The following is an 18,766-nucleotide window of genomic DNA, read 5'->3' as shown; positions in this document are numbered from 1 at the left end:
GAAATGCAAAGTCAATTTTTTCTTTAAACTCTTCATCATAGTATAGTTATTCACAGCATTATCAGTTATAATTGTAAGAAGACTGAGACTAATATCTTAATAGTTATTTTTAATCACTGTTAATAATATCTCTGTTATATAATTCTTAGTATGACTACTGATCAATGATTCAAATTCAATTAGTGTCTCTTAATAAGTTCAGTTCTCATCAATATAATAACATATAACTCTTATAAATATAAGATTGTTTGTACTAGTTCATACATTCACTATGAGAGACACTCTTCAATGATTCTTTAACTCTGATTCTAGATGTTGTATATTAACTTTATAGTATATCTTGAGATTGAACTGAAGACATGATTGATGTAGAATATGAAGATTTAAATTAAGTATTTAAAGAAGTGTTCAGAATTCGGGGTTTTCAATTAATCAAAGAGAAAGATTCAGAGATATATACATATGAAGTAATTATTCACAGAAGTTATCAGATAAGAGTTATGAAATCAGAGTACTGATATATAGTTGTTTTTACATGATTTTCTTTAAATTAGAAAGTTAGTGTTATTAAAAATTATTATCTAATAGAGTAACTTATCAGTCTAGTAGTAATTTTCTAATTATTTTTCTTTTATTGTCTGCAGTCTGATGACTTCAGATATTGAGAAATTTCATCAGAACTATGATCAGTTTGTAATGAATATTTCTAAATACAGTTACAGTGATTACAGCAGAGAGATAACTCTTCAGTAATCTATAATACAATCTATTAATAACTATTTCATAGTTTATCTTGATATTTGTGTTGAGTTTTTCATAAATTTTGTGACCTGAAATCAGATATGAAGAATACAGTAATTATTTATTATAATTGAAAGAGAGTATTCTGTGTTAAATTATAAATAACATAGACTTTGTGACTCACAGTGATTTCTTAAAGAGTTTATGAATCTTCAATAGAAGTGAAAGAAGTGAAAGAAGTGAATTGAGAAGATATAATAAAGATTTAAGAAAGATGATAATTTATTTTTAATAAAAATAATAACTGATCACTGATGTGTGTAAGAAGAACTATTATAAGAGAAAATAATCTTCTTTCTTAGCTTAGTTATAATTTTAGTACTAACTCAGATTGAATATCATCAATGTATAAAAGTAAACAAATAATCTTGATTAATCTCTGTTATATTTCTTGAAATATATTAATATTGTGAAAGAGAGTATTATCAAATTACATTATTAGATGATATTATTAAAAATATATTAATATTATAAATATTAATATTGAAAAAATGTTGATACTTATACATTATAGTGATTTGAAAAAAATCATGATAGTTAAATATATATATATATATTATTCTTGACATTGATTACAACTTGTACAATAATTTTTCAAAACTCAAAATTAATTTCAATTATTAATAATTATGAACTTATAACTAATTAATATAAAAAGAGAAAAACTTTTTCTACTCATTATCTTTTGAAGTTCTGTTTCTCATTCTTCTTATTATTCTTCATAATTTACTTCTCATTCTTATTCTTCTTCTTCTTCTTCTTATTTAAGATAATAATCATCTTAAAATCTCTCTCTGCTGCCTTCTTAGAGAAGAGTTCTCACTGCTTTCTCTCAGCCAGGTCAACCTGTATCTTAAAATCTCACATTTTCTGATCTGCTGTCTCAGATTTCATCTCAGCAGTAAGTAGATTAATATACTCAGAGAGTAGAGCTATCTTCTCACTATTCTGAATCATGAAGCATATTTAAGACCTGAATAAGACCTTAATCCTCTTCTTCTCTGTCAGCTCCTGCTAATTAATTAGAGAATAGAAGTATTATCAAAAATTATTATCTCTTAATAAGTAAAAAACTGATCAGTTTTGACTTCTTTATCTCTTACTTTAACACTCTTTTAATCTTCTTCTATCACTGTTTATTCATAGTAACACTCTTCTTCTCTCTCTCTCTCTTTATCTTGATTTTAAATCATTCTCAGAACTTCTTCTAATTTCATTACTACTGTATAAGACTCTTCACTGTCTTCTTTTTCAATCTCTCACAGGCAGTGTTATTCTCATTATTTCTATACTTAGTTCAGTTTAAATCTATCAGAAGTGTTACTTAAAATTATTATTATTTTACTCTCTTACAGAGTCTCTTCAAGATATTATAACATGTCTTATAATCTATTTCTTCTTACTTGAACATCTTCTTCTTCTCTCTCTTCAATTTATAACAGTACTCACATGCCTTGATAATCTGCAGAACTGCAGAATATTTGAAGACAAATAACATAATTAATTTCAGTGAGTATTGAAGAGAGATGAAGGCAGAAGAGACAGTCAGAAATAATATGATAATAATGATAATAATGATAATGATGATAGTAATAATAATAATAATAATAATGATAGTAATGATAATAATGATGATAATAGTGATAGTAATAATAATGATGATAATAATGAAAGAAGAAGTGTATTGAAATATATTACAGACTTATCAAATATAAAGAAACTCAAAGAAAATATTAACAGCTTTCAGAGATGTACAGAAACAGCTACAGTATTATATAGTAATATTATCTTCATTTAATATATGCACTGTTGATATTCTTTATATGCAGTTATTATATAATCTATATCAGAGATACATGCAGATAACAGATCTTTATTATCAGAGTGAATAATTGCAGCAATTCTCTATTTTCATATTATAAAGAGAAGTTATTCTCATTTCTTTCTTCTCTCTTTTCTCTTCCTCTTCAATTCATAACTAAGTTCAAGCTGGTATGAAAACTATTAAAACACTCTTAGAAACTCTCAAATTGAAGAGTATAGATCAATCAAATTTTAAATACAGAAGAATCAAATTATATTCAATAATACTAATTATTCATTCTCTCTTAATAAAATAACAGTTGTGTCTTTGTCTCTCTTCTCTTCAAACAAAACATGGCCTGTGAAAAGTGAGTATCATGCCAGATCATAATAATCAACACAGCCTCAGCATGCAGAGCTGTATACACACAGTGTGTACTGAACTGAGAGACTGTGTGAATTGCAAATCAGTAGCAGCATATCAGCAAGAGCTGTGCAGCATGAGAAAGCTACAACTCTCAGTCACATGTACAGAGAGTGAATTACTGCAGTAAGTGTATATACATTGTATGAAAGTAACACTTTTTAATAATACTCAGTCTCTGATATTATGAAAATAGAGTCTCTTTATAAGATCTGTTTTTATCAGAAGTTGAGAAATCTTATATTTCTCAAGATCATCTTCATACATCTTATTCATGAAATCTATGAGAAGAATCATTGATTTCAGTATTCTACTCTTGATATCATTTCAGTGACAGCAAAGTTCATTCTGATCACACTTTTTAAGTGTATATTTTCTAATTATTCACATTTATACAGATATATACTGATTATTTATTAAATAATATTAAGATAATAATCTATTACAGTCATATTATTCTCACTGTGAGAGATACATAGTTAATAATAAACATTGTAAAGACTCTGAGAAGTGAGTATTTTAAGAGTACTGTGACTCTGTGATCTTGATTTTATTTGATTTTATTTTTTATTTTTTTATTTTTCTTTTATTTTTTTTTTCTTTTTCTCTTTTTTTTTCTTTTTCATTGTGATTTTTTCTTGTTTTTGTTTTGTTTTTTATTTTTTATTTTATTTTTTATATTTTATATTTTTTTCATAATTAAAATTATATGAATTATGATCTGTATTTAGAAAAGTAATAATATTTGATAATACTCTCTGTTGAATTTTCAACAAATGAGTACTATGTTATAATATTATGTAAGTGAGAAATGATTTCATAATCTTATTTAATGTCATTCTTAATAATGAGATCAGAATGAAAATGTGACTAAGAATTCAAACATATTCTTTATCTGAGACTAGACTTTTATTTGAAAAGTGAATCTGAGATCTTTAATATTTGAAATAACATGATTTGAAATCAATGTAATGAACACAAATCATGACTAGAAGTAATGCTTTTAGACAACATAACAACTGTAAAGTTTGATTCTGGTCTCAGACACCGTCACACGGTCAGTCTACATATAACATCTTCTATTACTGTTTTACATACTTCTAAGCTTGATCAGACAGTCATTCAATGTTCAGAGTTGTATGCAGAAGCCTTTATAAGTTGAGTCTTTATCTACACTTATAAGAGCTTATAAGAGTTTGAAAGTTAATGTCTTCTTAAGCATACTAATCTTCATTCAATCCTCTCAAGATTAATCACCTGCTTCTAGAATCTTGATATCAAAGTCAGAGATGAATGTTGTGAGAGAAGTATTTCTCTGTCAGACACTCTGTAATCAATCTATCACTTTCTGTTACATGACAGTGTTTTGAAACAGAATATCAAGATATTTGATAATATTATCAGATGTTCACAACACTGATTCACATGCTTTCATTCATGAATGAAACTTCTGTTTCACATGATTCTTCAATCATTCATTGATATATCAATCTTGATTAATTAGTGAACTGATGACATCTTCATCTACACTCAGTTTCATGAGCATTTTCAATCTTCATGATGAGTAGAGAGTGAGATCAGAAGTATTAGAATATGTGAAAGTATCTAAGCATTCTTTCAGTACTTGCATTGTATTTAATTCTATTGATGTTAAAATTGCATGAGTTCCTTGTTGAGTTAACTGTTAAATTTCCTCATATTAAAGTTGTTGAGTTGCATGCATGTCAGCTATTTATTATTGTTATAATTCTAACATTGCTCAGACTTACTGTGATATTATATCTATACTCATATTCAAGAATTCTCTCATATTGTTATTAGACATGTTGTTCATTGAATATGTGATATCTGTGAAATCTGAAGAAGTGTAATTATATGAATATCTCATATATCTGAAGTGTTAGAACTCTCAGGTCTTTTACTGATATTCTCTTTGTAAGATTTTATTACAGAATCAGAGTGACTGATAAGCAAGCTTCTGTCTAAGAACTCAGTGTCTGCTTAACTATTTAATCATTTTTCTATTTCTGACATATTATTACATGTTCAGATATCTTCTCAATGAATAATTGTTTCTAATGAGAATAATCATTTTTAATAAGAAGATGAGAAATGTTTTTCAAGTATAAGAGGCCTATACTGAATAGATTGATATAATATATAGGTCTTATAATACAAAAGTGAAAAACATTAGAGAAGGAAAGAAAGAGAAGATACAGAAATCAGTGATTGAAGTGAATATTTATATATATATGCGGTGAGGTGTAAGAAATCCCGCTCCTCGCGGATTCTTTACCTCTATTCCTATCTCTCACGTAACTAATAGGGTTAGCGGCCCTTGGCTACACACAACTATATAGACTGGAATTCATGAATACTATTTATAACTCAGCTTGAATGCTATTATACATTTAATCTCTACATTTTATCTTTCTACTGTAAATACTTCTAGTAGTTAAACAGTATATATCATATCAAGCTGTAAATATCTGAATAATCATCTATAAGCACTTATTCTTACATTTCAAGCTCTGTCAATCAGTAACTACTTATTATAACTGAAAGAATTAAAAACTCATATACTTCAATTTCTGTGAATTCTACTACAGACACTCAGAAGCAGCTATCTGAATCATGAATAATCTCTATAACAGAAGTCTTAGAGAATTTATCAATTACTCACAGAACATTATTCTCTATATCTGTAATAGAGAAACTCTCTGAATTCATGAATAAATCAATCTTAGTGAAAAATATTCTTAAGTATCTGCTGTAGAATCAAGCTATTTTTCTATAAGAAATACTTACTGTCTGTAAACACTCTTGAATCAAGTCTGTAGACATGATCTTCAGAGACATCTATAAACTGAAAAGACACTTTCTTAAGCTGTGATCACTTAAGATTAACTACTGAATTATAATCTATAAAAGCTTTTATAAGTTTGTATTTGAAATTGACTCATAAGCTTGACTATGTGATATGAAAGATGAAGAAGCTATTATCTATATAATAACAGATCTCTACTACACTGAAGTCAAGAACTGGCTGAATTATCTAGAGAATGATTATAAGAGATTCTACTAATCTATTCTCAAGATCTATCTGAAGAATAAGTTAGAAGACTTTATAAGCTGAATAGAGAATATCTGAGCTGTGATCATAAATATTAGAAAAAGAGATGAGAAATCTGATAAAGACTACTTATAATACTTTATGAAATTATAATATGAATTAAGATCTGTGATAACAGAGCTCTGAAATAAGATCTGAATAATAATATTTATAAAGAGACTGAATAAAGATATGAAGAATAAGCTTATTAAGTAAGACTCTAAGTTCTTGACTCTGAAGAAACTGATAACTCTCATTCACTATTTACAGATCACTGTGAGAGTCACAGATCTGTGAAGAGTGAATCACTGATCAGCTCTGTAAGAGTCAGAACAACAGAGAATAGATTTACTAGAAAAAGATGATAAGACACAGAGAGATTTATATCTGACTGCTGAGCAGAGAGAAAGAGCTTTATAAGCTTCTATGAACAGAGTGTATAATAGATAGATTAAGAAAAAGAATCTCTGCTTCATCTATTCTAAATCAGAATATATCTGTATAAACTGTCTGAATAAACTGAAATAGAAATTTGAGAAGTCACAGACAGAGTCAGTAACAGTCTTCTTAAGAGTCTTAAAGCTGACATCTGAATCTGTTACTTCTTCAATGAAAATGCATACTTGTAGAGAAAGACTGTACTACAGTACTATTACTTCATCAGTATGAAAAGTATTGATACACTTGAGATTTCAGAGTACTAAAGTGTCTCTAAAGCTCACAGAGTGAATAAGCTAAGTGATGAAAACTAGAAATCTGCTCTTATAATAAGCAGAGTGTGAGAACTCAAATCTGAGAACTGAGAAACTTATAAGAATTATCTTTGAATTACAAGATCTCTCTGAAATCTAAAGAAGATTTGTAAAAACTGTGATTATCATAGTCATCACAGATAACATGTACTTAGAACTTATATCACTTTAAAGACATAATTCATACATAGCTGTCTGTGAGTCAGGTTTATACTTCTGATCAGTGTTGACAGACTCACTTATAGAGATAGAATCAGTTAATACTATAGAGTTAATTAGAGAAGACAAGCTCATCTATATAATGACTTTACAAATGTCTCAGAACTTTACAGTTATGAAAACTAAGCTTCAGATATCAGAGAAATATCAAGATCTCACAGAGATATTCAGTTCAGTTAAGACAGCTGAGCTTTCATCTCACTGTGAGAAGAATCTGATAATAGATTTAATAGAAGAGCAGAAAGTCTTCTGAGAATCAATCTATAAGCTCTCTCATTATAAGACAGAGATCTTACAGACTTATGTGAAGAAGAATCTGAAGAATGACTTTATTCAATCTTTACAAATCTTTATAGAAGTCTCTGTGATATTTGTTAAGAAGAAGAATAAAGATCTCAGATTGTATATAGACTACTATAATCTGAACTTTAAAATAATAAAGAGTCACTATTCTCTATTTCTGATTGAGAATGTAATCAACTGTCTCACAGAAGCTGTTATATTTATATAACTGAATGTGATTAATACATATACATGACTGTGAATAGACTGACCGTGTGACCGTGTCTGAGACCAGGACCAGATTTTTTGATAGTCTTATTATCAATTCGACTGATTTTATTACACAGCTTTAACATTAGATAGTAGTTTCATACTGTCTCAGTGAGACTTACTGTCTACTCTTATCACATTTTTCAAATGAGATCATGATTTTCACTTCTTAATTTAAATTATTTTTATTGCTTTAAATGACTTTAAATCTCATTTGAGTATTATCAAAAAGTGTTACTTTTTAAAGAATTAAAAATAGTCTAAAAAAACTCTTAAATTGTCTAAAAATAGTAACTTTATGCCAAGAATGAGACTAAATGAGATTAAATAAGATCACTTTCTCATTTTTTTCAAGTCATGATTTCATTTTAAGATCTGATATATAGTCACTTTGCATGTTTGTTTAATGACTAGTCCCAGCGGGATTCACGCCAAGAAATGTATGAGATCGGACCAAATGAAATCAAACGTGAAATTCATGATCTCAGCAGCCAGTCTAGCTGTGAATACAGTCTGAGAATGAATAAAAGACTGTCTTTAGAACTGCACTGAGATTATTTAAATATTTAGTGATGTCTTTTGATTTGACTAATATTCTCACTGTATTTCAGTCTTTTATCAATAAAACACTTGATGTATATCTGAATGTTTTTGTGATAATATATCTGAATAATGTGATGATGTACTTTTTAAAGAACAAAGAACACACTGAGCATGTGTGAACTGTGTTGAAGGTCTTAGATAAGACAGAACTGTATATTAAGCTCATGAAGTACAACTTTAGTGCTTATTGAATTAATTTTCTAGAATATATAATCACTGTGAATAACATTCAGATGAAATCTTCATGAGTTGAGACTATTCTATTATGATGAGAGTTAACTAGTATTTATGAAATTCAGATCTTTCTGAGCTTTGTGAATTTCTATAGACAGTTTATCTTTGTATTTATAAGAATCTTCTTGACTCTTATAGACATGCTGAAGAATGAAAATAAGAAGAAGTTCTTCTGTGAATAAAGAATAAAAAGATTATTAAGAAGAGAGAGCTGTAAGAACTTTCTTATCTTAAAAGCTCACAGAGTCTTTGTAAGACTGAAACAGATATTTACAGATACAGTGATACTGTTTCACTTTAATCTCTTACTCTTAATTAGATTGAAGATAGATGTCTTCTTTGTAATTGCAGAAATAGTCTTATAACTACAGTTAAATAAGAACTGAGTTTCAGTGATCTTTTTCTTATAGAAGATATAACTTATAGAGATTAACTATAACATTCATGATCAGAAGCTTCTTATAATAGTGAAATTCTTTTATCACTGATATTACTACTTCAAGTGTCTTGTAACAGTGATTACTATTAGAACTGATTATAATAGCTTATAACAGTTTACTTTAATTAAGAAACTCTTACAGTAGCAGATTTGCTAAGCTCAGAGACTGAGTAAGTTCTGATTCAAGATAGAGTATATCAAGAAAACTAAGAATTCAGTAGATAAACTCTTTCACAGGTCTGACTATGTCAAAAAGATCAGAATAACAGGTACAGAGAGACTAGAGAAGATAGAAAAGCTTTACAGAATGCTCAGACTGAGTGTTATAAAGAGATTGACTGAAGAGTCTCTTAATTCTCTATAAGAGAAGAGAGAAGAGAGAGAGAAGAAGTCTGTATAACTACTTTCTTCAACACTGAGAGTCAACACTCTGAGAATCTCTGTGAGAATTCTTGAAGAGAGTATCTATAATCTGAAGAATTTACAGGCTTTGAGAAGAACTGTAGAAGATCTGATATAAGAGAAAACAGAGTATAAGTCTTTATAAGATCTTCTATTCAGATTATCTGAACTGTAACTAAAGAATAAATATACTCAGTATATTCAGAAACTGCTTATAACAGAGATCAATTCTACAGAAATAAAGAATTGAAGAAACTTAAATGATCTCTTGTAAAGAGAGAGCTAAATTTATATATCTATGAATAAGTTTCTATGCATAGAATTTATGAAAAGATATCATAACTCTTCTCCAGCAGGTAATTTTACAGATACTAGAACTCATGAGTTACTTATAAGAAAATTCTTCTAACTGAAGATATGAGAACTTGTGAAGAAGATAGTTAATTTGTACACTATTTATCAGAATTCATGAATAGTGTGATTCAGATTATATAAAGAACTTACTTCTCTATTCATTCTGTAGAAACCTTGAGAACAGCTAGAAATAAATATTCTTATAAGTCTCTCTAAAAGTAAGAATATATATAATATCTGTTTTAACAGTGTGCTGATGATAGTAAATTACTTTATTAAGATAATATACTTTATACTCATCTGTAACAACTTAAAGTGAAAGAATTTGACTTATATCTTTATTCATAATATGATTCAGTTGTATGAATTATCTGTAAATATTATCTCAGATAGAGAATTAATTTTTATAAGAGAGTTCTGATCTGATCTGATAATTATACTGAAGATCTTGTAAGATCTAAGCATGACTTTTTATTAATAGACAGATGATCAGACAGAATATCTGATAAGTATATTAAAATAGTAGCTGTGATACTTTGTTACTTACAATCAGAATAACTGAGTACATTGATTATCATTCACAGAGTTTATATATAATAACTCAAAGCATGTTAGCACAGATAAAATCCTCTTTGAAACACTTACTGAGACTTATCTGCAGATGATCTTGATGAATCTGTGAGAGTATACTACAGAGTGTGATAATATCTGTGAACAGGCTGAGAGAATTCATAATATTTGAGAGAAAGTCTGTGAATTCTTAAGAAAGACTCAAGAATATTAAAAGAGATACTATGACTTTAAGCATATTATAAAGAGTTTCAAGAAAGATGATAGAGTCTGACTAAGTCTAGAAAATATTATTATATAGAGATCTAGTAAGAATCTGAATCTCTTACAGACAGAGTCTTATAAGATTATAAAGAAAGTTAACTCATAGTTCTATAGATTGATACTGTTATCTGAGTTACAGATATATAATATTTTTCATATCTCTTTACTCTATAAATATGTAAGAATAAGTGCTCGCAGGCGATTATTCGGGTTTTTGCAGCTTGGCGTGATATGTACTGTTAACTACTAGAAGTATTCACAGTAGGATTATAAATATAGAGATCAAATGTATAATAGTATTCAAGCTGAGTTGTGAATAGTATTCGCGAACTCCAGTCTATATAGTTGTATGTAGCCAAGGGCTGCTAACTCTATTAATTACACAAGAGATAGAAATAGAGATAAAGAATCTGTGAGAAGTGAGATTTCTTACATATCTTCTCCTCTCTAAGACTTCATAGAATCAGCTCAGCACTGCAGTAATACTCACTAAAAACTCTTCACATCTATAAAAAAACCTCAGTGAGGAAAAATCTCTTATTACTGTAAAGAGAAAAGAGTCTGTCACTCAGTTTCTTGTTTCATGAGATTCTTTATAATTTACAGATTCTTCTCTAACTATCATACAGATTCATCTCACATCTTTCATACAGAAGAGTTTCAGTTGACTCTCAATCATTTTCATAAAATTCTTATGTGATCATTACACAGATTCATCTCACAGATAAATCACTCTCTATAAGATTATTCTCATTAAAGAGAAGTATGTGCAAGTTAATCTTTTACTTATTCTCATAAATCATTATTCTTTAACACTGTAGAATTGTGAGGAATTTTTCATTCTTTCATCAACTCTGTAAAATTGTAGAATCAAGATGTCTGCAGCCTGCAATCACTCTTTATAGTTATGTAGAAAGATTCAGATCTGAAATTCATAATTACTTTTTATTTACTAGAGTAATCTGACTGTTCTGTGAGATTATTCATAGTGTAAGTAAATCTCTCTAAAGTAGTATAAATATCTCAGATCTGTTTATGAAATCTCATCTTCTTTTCTCTTTTTCTGTAACAGCTTTCATTCTTATAAACTGTAAGTATCTTCATTTATTCATAAAGTGTTTTCACTCAGATGACAGAGAGAGAGTATTTCTAACAATATCTATATATTGATTTAAGAACTTCTCAAGAATAAAAATCTTTCAATTTCAATATCTTTATAAATAATGTCTGACTACTGCTGAGCTTCTCATGAATGTCTCTGTAACTTCTCTGATTACTTTTTACTGACTGATGAAGTAGAGATGTTACTGCTTATAACAGTGTCTTCATCTCTCTCAGTCTCATCACTGCATCTAATCTTCAGATCAGTAGTCAATCTCATGTCTCTCTCAGGCCAGTCTCTGACTTCAAGCAGCACAGTTCTGCTCTTTGCTGTAAGTCTCTCTGTAGGTAATTCCTTACAGATTCTAGCTGACAGTTCTTACAAAGCTCTCAGTGTTGTCAGTATCTTCTGAAGCTCTGCAGATCTACAATCATCTCTCTCCTGTTTACATGATCTCTGACCAGGTATATGTAAATATATTTAGGTTCTCTATTAATGATTCTTGTGCTGCAGTGCATTTCTGCCATCTCATTGTCAATAAGAGAGGAATTTCTGAGTATCTGCAAAATCTGAGTAATCAAGGCAATGCAAATGCTATGAATTCATAATAGAAGTTGATATGAACAGATGAGCTCTCTCTCTGTATCTCAATTGTTTTCAGACTGAATACTTCAGTATAACTGAAGAAGCAGATGCAGCTTTGCAAGAAGTATCTGATTACATACACTGATAACCAGCTCTCAAGACTCTGCTACAACTGTATATACTCTGATGTCTGACTCTTCTGAAGTCTGTGCATTTCTGACAGTTTTTGCATCAAATGTAACAATTGTCTGTATTACAGGCATGATACTCTCTGCTTCTTTGAAGAGAGAAATTGATAGTCACAGAAGAGTTGAGTGTCACAGATATTAAGAATATAGATATGAATTTTCTTTGTTTTTCCTTTATTAATCTCTAAAGTATGTTCACAGCTCTGTTGTTGTTTTCTTGTTTTTTTTTTTTTTTTTTTTTTTTTTTTTTTCACTTTAATAAGAGTATGATTTCTTCTTTTCTTTGTGTACACTGCAAACTGTTCATCTCAGTAGAAACTCATTATCTTGTAGACTAGAGTTTATAAATGACAGTGTTAATATCTTTATTACAATCAAGTTCTTAGTGAAGATTACATCATTCTGACTTATAAGAATTTATAGTATACAAGTCATGTCTCAGCTTCTACAGATGTCTTATCTACTCAGATGATTTTCAAGTGAACTTATTTATCTTATCAGAATACTCTTATTACTGAACCTTGAATCAGAGCTTATAATCTTATTTCTCTGAGTTAATAATCTCTTTGATCTGATATTCTCTTTCACTCTCTAGTACTTCATGAACAGAGTGATGAGTCACAGAATTCTCTTCTAAGAATTTCTTATATTTACAGAGTAAAGAGACATAAAAAACATTATATATCTATAACTCAGATGACAGTTTTAATCTGTAGAACTGTAAGCTAACTTTCTTCATAATCTTGTAAGACTCTGTTTATAAGAGATTCAGCTTCTTATTAAATCTTTATATAATAATATTTTCTAGACTCAGTCAGACTCTATTATCTTTCTTGAAACTCTTTATAATATGCTTGAAGTCATAGTATCTCTTCTGATACTCTTGAGTCTTTCTTAAGAATTCACAGGCTTTCTCTCAGATATTCTGAATTCTCTCAGCTCATTCACAGATATTGTGGCGGGCTGCGCCCGATCAATCATATAGACTATTCCGTTACACTCCACAGATTCCAATCACTTCATTCTCGAACGCGTACGCTCCGATTCTCGGCCATTCTTGATCGCTGATTCTCGGCTGCTATGAATGCGTGTATATATTTCCGCCCCGAAGCTCCACTGCGTACACCACCACATACATGTATAAATATTCACCTTGATCACTGATTCTCACACTTTCCCTTTCTTTCCTTCTCTAACATTTTTATCTTTGTTATATAAGACCTATTAATATTATACTGATCTATTCAGCATAGGCCTCTTACACTATAAAAACATTCATTATCTTCTCATTAGAAATGATTATTCATCAAGAGATATCTGAATGTGTAACAATGCATAAGAAATAGAGAAACAGTTAAACAGTTAAGTGAACACTGAGTTCTCAGATAGAAGCTTGCTCATCAGTTGCTCTGGCCCTGTAACAAGATCTTATAAGAGAATATCAGTGAAAGACCTGAGAGTTCTGACACTCAGAAATATGAGAATATGATTACACTTCTTCAGATTTCACAGATATCACACATTCAACAATTGATATAATCATGTCTAATGATAATATGGAACCCTTGAACGCTAGCATAGACATGATGTTACAGTGACTCTGAGCAATGTTGAAATTATAACAGCAACAGATAGCAGATATGCATGCAACTCAACAACTTCAATATGAAGAGATTCAATGATTAACTCATGCAATTTCAACATCTACAGAATTAAATACAAAAGCACTGAAAGAATGCTTAAATGCTTCTGCATACTTCAATACTTCTGATCTCACTCTCTACTCATCATGAAGGATGAAAATGCTTACAAAACTGAGTGTAGATAGAGATTTCATCAGTTCATTAATCAATCAAGATTAATATATCAATGAACAATTGAAGAATCGCATGAAACAGAAGTTTCATTCATGAATGAAAGCATGTGAATCAGCATTGAGAACTTCTGACAATATTATGAAATATCTTGATGTTCTGTTCTGAGACACTGCCATGCAACAGAAAGTATTAGATTGATTACAGAGTATCTGATAGAGAAACACTTCTCTTACAACATTTATCTCTAACTTCAACATCAAGATTCTAGAAGCAGATGATCAATCTTGAGAGAATCAAATGAAGATTAGCATGCTTAAGAAGACATTGACTTTTGAACTCTTACAGACTCTTATAAGTGTAGATGAAGACCAGACTTATGAAGACTTCTGCACACAGCTCTGAACATTGAATGACTATCTTATCAAGCTCAAGAGTATACAGAACAGTGACAGAAGATGTTACATCTCAGTCACTCATACATCTGCACTGAAGAGGAGTAACAGCAATGATACATATGTCATGAACTGAATAGATTCAAATGTCTATACACAAGCAAGAGTTTTTACTATTCAAACAGGCTTTCAAGTTCCTGAGATCACTCTCAAAGAAGTTGCCAATTGACATTAATGTGAAGTGTGCATCAACTGTAACTGATCAGAACACATTGCTTTCAACTGCTGATCAACCTATGTATCTTCACACTTGAGAGAAAGATCAGTGTCTGTCCACATCAATCACATTGCAGTGAAGAAAGATTCAGAAGATAACTATAAGAATCTCTCAGTGAAACAGAGAAAAGATTGATTTCTGTTCAAATTCACAAACAGAAGCTTGAAGAGGTCAGATGATAACAATTAGAAGAGAAGATGATAATGAATGCAATTCTTATATCTACTGTAGTTGATAACATGTATAATATGAAAGTCATGATAGACAGCGGACTGTGTCACTATGCAATGATAAAATCTTCAGTTATAAGATGTTATAACCTTCAGTATATCTCTCTATCAAAACTCTGACTCCTCACAGGATTTGATGATTCAAAAGACATTTGTACCTGTTACATGATGAAGCTGACCATAGATGTGAGAGGACATTAATGTGAAGATGTCTACACATATGAAGTTGATAATCTTGATTACAATCTTATATTAGAACTTGTCTGACTATCTGAACAAGGCATCTTATTGAATGCTTGAAACAGAAGCTTGATATTCCCTAACAATGATAGAGTTCACAAGGATAATATTCACAAGATCATGAACCTGACACAGATCTCTGTCAACGCGTACAAAATACTCTGAAAAAGAAGTCATCATCAAAATCATCAACAGAGTCACTGACAAGTTTACTGACAGCAGAATCATGTGTCAATCTATTCTGTCAGTCTGACTGATATCAAAAAGACTCTAGAAAAGTTATCTCATGTTACAACAACAGATTCTCATATGAAACTCTCTCAATAATATCATGAATATCTAGATGTCTTCTGACAAGATAATATTATGAATATATCTCTCTTACAAGGTTCTGAAGTGAATCACAGTATCAGATTAGAGAAAAAGAATGAAAAGAACTTTGAACTGTCATGAGACCATCTTTATAACATGTTCTAAGATGAACTTCTTCTTCTTTAAAAGACACTCAATGATCTGTTAAATAAAGAATTCATACATGTTAGCAATTCTTTCACTGCAGCCTCTATTCTCTTTGCAAAGAAACCAGGTGAAGAACTCTGATTCTGTGTGAACTACTGAGATCTGAACAGATTGACAAAGAAAGATTGATATTTCTTATCTCTTATCAATGAAACTCTAGCATGAATCAGATAAGCTCAATGATTTAAAAACTAGATATCATTACTGTATTTCATAAGATTTATATCACTGCAGAAGATGAATAGCTTACAGCATTTCAAACATGTTATAACCTCTTTGAATAAATAGTCATACTCTTTGAACTGACTAATACTCTCAGTACATTTCAGAAGTATATCAACTGAGTACTCTGAGATTTTCTTAATGAGTTTGTATCTGCTTATCTAGATAACATTCTCATCTTCACTGATGAATTCAGAAAAGAATATCAAGAACATGTGTGAAAGATATTATAATAACTATGAGAAGCAGAACTACTGATAGATATTAATAAGTGTGATTTTGAAGTCAAGAGTATCAAGTATCTGAGTTTTATTATAGAAGCTGGTAAGAAAATTTGAATGAATTCTGAGAAAGTTTTCATCATTCTTGAATGAGAAGCTCTGTGTACTGTGAAAGATGTACAAAGCTTCATCAGATTTGCTAACTTCTATTGACAATTGATATGAAACTTCTCAGATATTATGAGATCACTTACAGACCTTACTAAGAAAGACTCAGTATTTCAATGATCAGCAGACACTGAAGCTGCATTTATACAGATGAAGAAGATGTTCATTAATATCTCTCTGCTGATAACATTTGATTCTGATTGTAAGACAGTTGTTAAAGCTGATTTCTCTGACTATATAATAGAAGAAGTAATATTGTAATATGACAATGAAGATGTTCTATAATTATGTGTCTTTATATCTAAGAAACTGAGTCCTGCTGAATGCAATTATGAGATCTATAATAAGAAACTTCTCATGATTATACACTGTTTAGAAGAATGAGACTCTGAACTTTGAAGTATCTCTGAATTTGAGATAGTCATAGATTATAAGAACCTTAAATACTTCACAACTACCTGTAAACTTATCAAATGATAGATACAATGATCTGAGTTTCTAAGCTAATTTTATTTTATAATACACTACCATTCTGGCAGCCAGAACTCGATGACAGATGCCCTCTCACAACAAGAGCAGAATATGTCATTCAATGTAACAGATACTCACTGAATGAACTGAGAGCATCAGCTCTTGAATCTGAAGATACTAGTTCATCAAGATAAAACAGCTCACAGCACTATACATGCTTCTCTGACTAGAACTGTCACTGATATCTCAACTTCTCTCAAACCTATACTAGATGAGTTATGACATACAGCAGCTCAAATCAATGAACTTCTTCAAGCACTCACTAAAGCAGTATGACAAGAAGTATCTTGACTTCTCTCAGAATTACATATAAGAATTGACATCTCAGAATGTTCAATCAATGATAATAACACTCTATAATTCTATGAATGATACTGAATTTCTCACTCTGAACCCTTACACACCTGAATAATGCAAGAGATGCATAATTTGTATATAACTGATTATTCATAATGTGAACAACTGTATAGAATGATCTTCTGAGAGTTCTATTGACCTGAGATATTAAACAGTATCAGATGCTTTGTCTGAAACTGCAATCACTGTTCTTTCATTATCTTATAAAAGAACTGTAGAAAAGATCTACTGAAATCACTCAATGTTTCTAATAGAATCTGATGAGATGTAGTAATTAACTTCACTATCAATCTATCTGAGAGTAAGAGTTGTAGAAACATTCTGATCATCATGAATCAATTAAGCAAAGATATAATATTGAAATCTTGTAATAAGATGAATACTGAATAAGTCACTGAAGCTTTTCTACAGAGCTCATTCTATCAGATGTATGAATTACTGAGATTTATAGTATTAGATTAAAACTGTCAATTCATGAGCACTCTCTGAACTAGAATCTGTTAATTTCTCAAGATTATATACTGTCTGTTAACTGTCTATCACTCTGAGATTGATGATGCATCAGAACAGATAATTCAGACTGTAAAGAATTATCTTTATAAGTTCTGTAACTACTTATAAAATGATTGATATGATCTTCTTCTACACACAGAGATTGCTATTAATGATTGAGATGTCATTTTAACAGATATAAGCCTATTCTTTCTTACATATAGATATTACATGAAAGTGTTAAATCTTCTAGAGATCACACAGTTTATATCAAATCTCTGCAGTCTGATTTAGATTGCTGATAATATAGTAATGAAGCTCTGAGATATCTGTGATTGAGTAGAGATCTTTATAGCAACTGTGAAATAAGATTAAGAGAACTGAATCAATGTTCACTGAGACTCTGCAGAACAATATAAGATAGAAGATCTGATATGATTGAATCTTAAGAATATACAAATCACATATTCATCTTATATGCTAGATTACTGTCACATCAGGTATAAAGTGATAGAAGTTATAGATAGTCACAACTACTGCCTTGACACATCATCAGAGATTCATGATATATTTTACACAAGCTTGCTCTGTTATATTATCACTGATCCATTCTCTTCTCAGCTGATTTCTGACTGACAGCTACCAGATATCATAGAAGAAGATAATGAGCTTGAGTAAGAGATTGAGAATATTCTCAATGAGAGATTCTGCGGCTGCAGCTGATAATATCTTACGAAATGAGTCAGCTACAATTAACTGACCTGAACTCTGAGTTCTGCATTATTCAAAACAGTGGCCCTTGACTGATGAGAACTGCTTCTGAAAAGAGAGGACTAATGTGACAGGCTGCGCCTGATCAATCATATAGACTATTCTGTTACACTTCACAGATTCCA

The sequence above is a fragment of the Blastomyces gilchristii genome (genome assembly GCF_000003855.2).
Source record: "Blastomyces gilchristii SLH14081 genomic scaffold supercont1.7, whole genome shotgun sequence".
NCBI classification, from domain to species: Eukaryota; Fungi; Ascomycota; class Eurotiomycetes; order Onygenales; family Ajellomycetaceae; genus Blastomyces; species Blastomyces gilchristii.
This window is presented reverse-complemented; position numbering follows the sequence as displayed.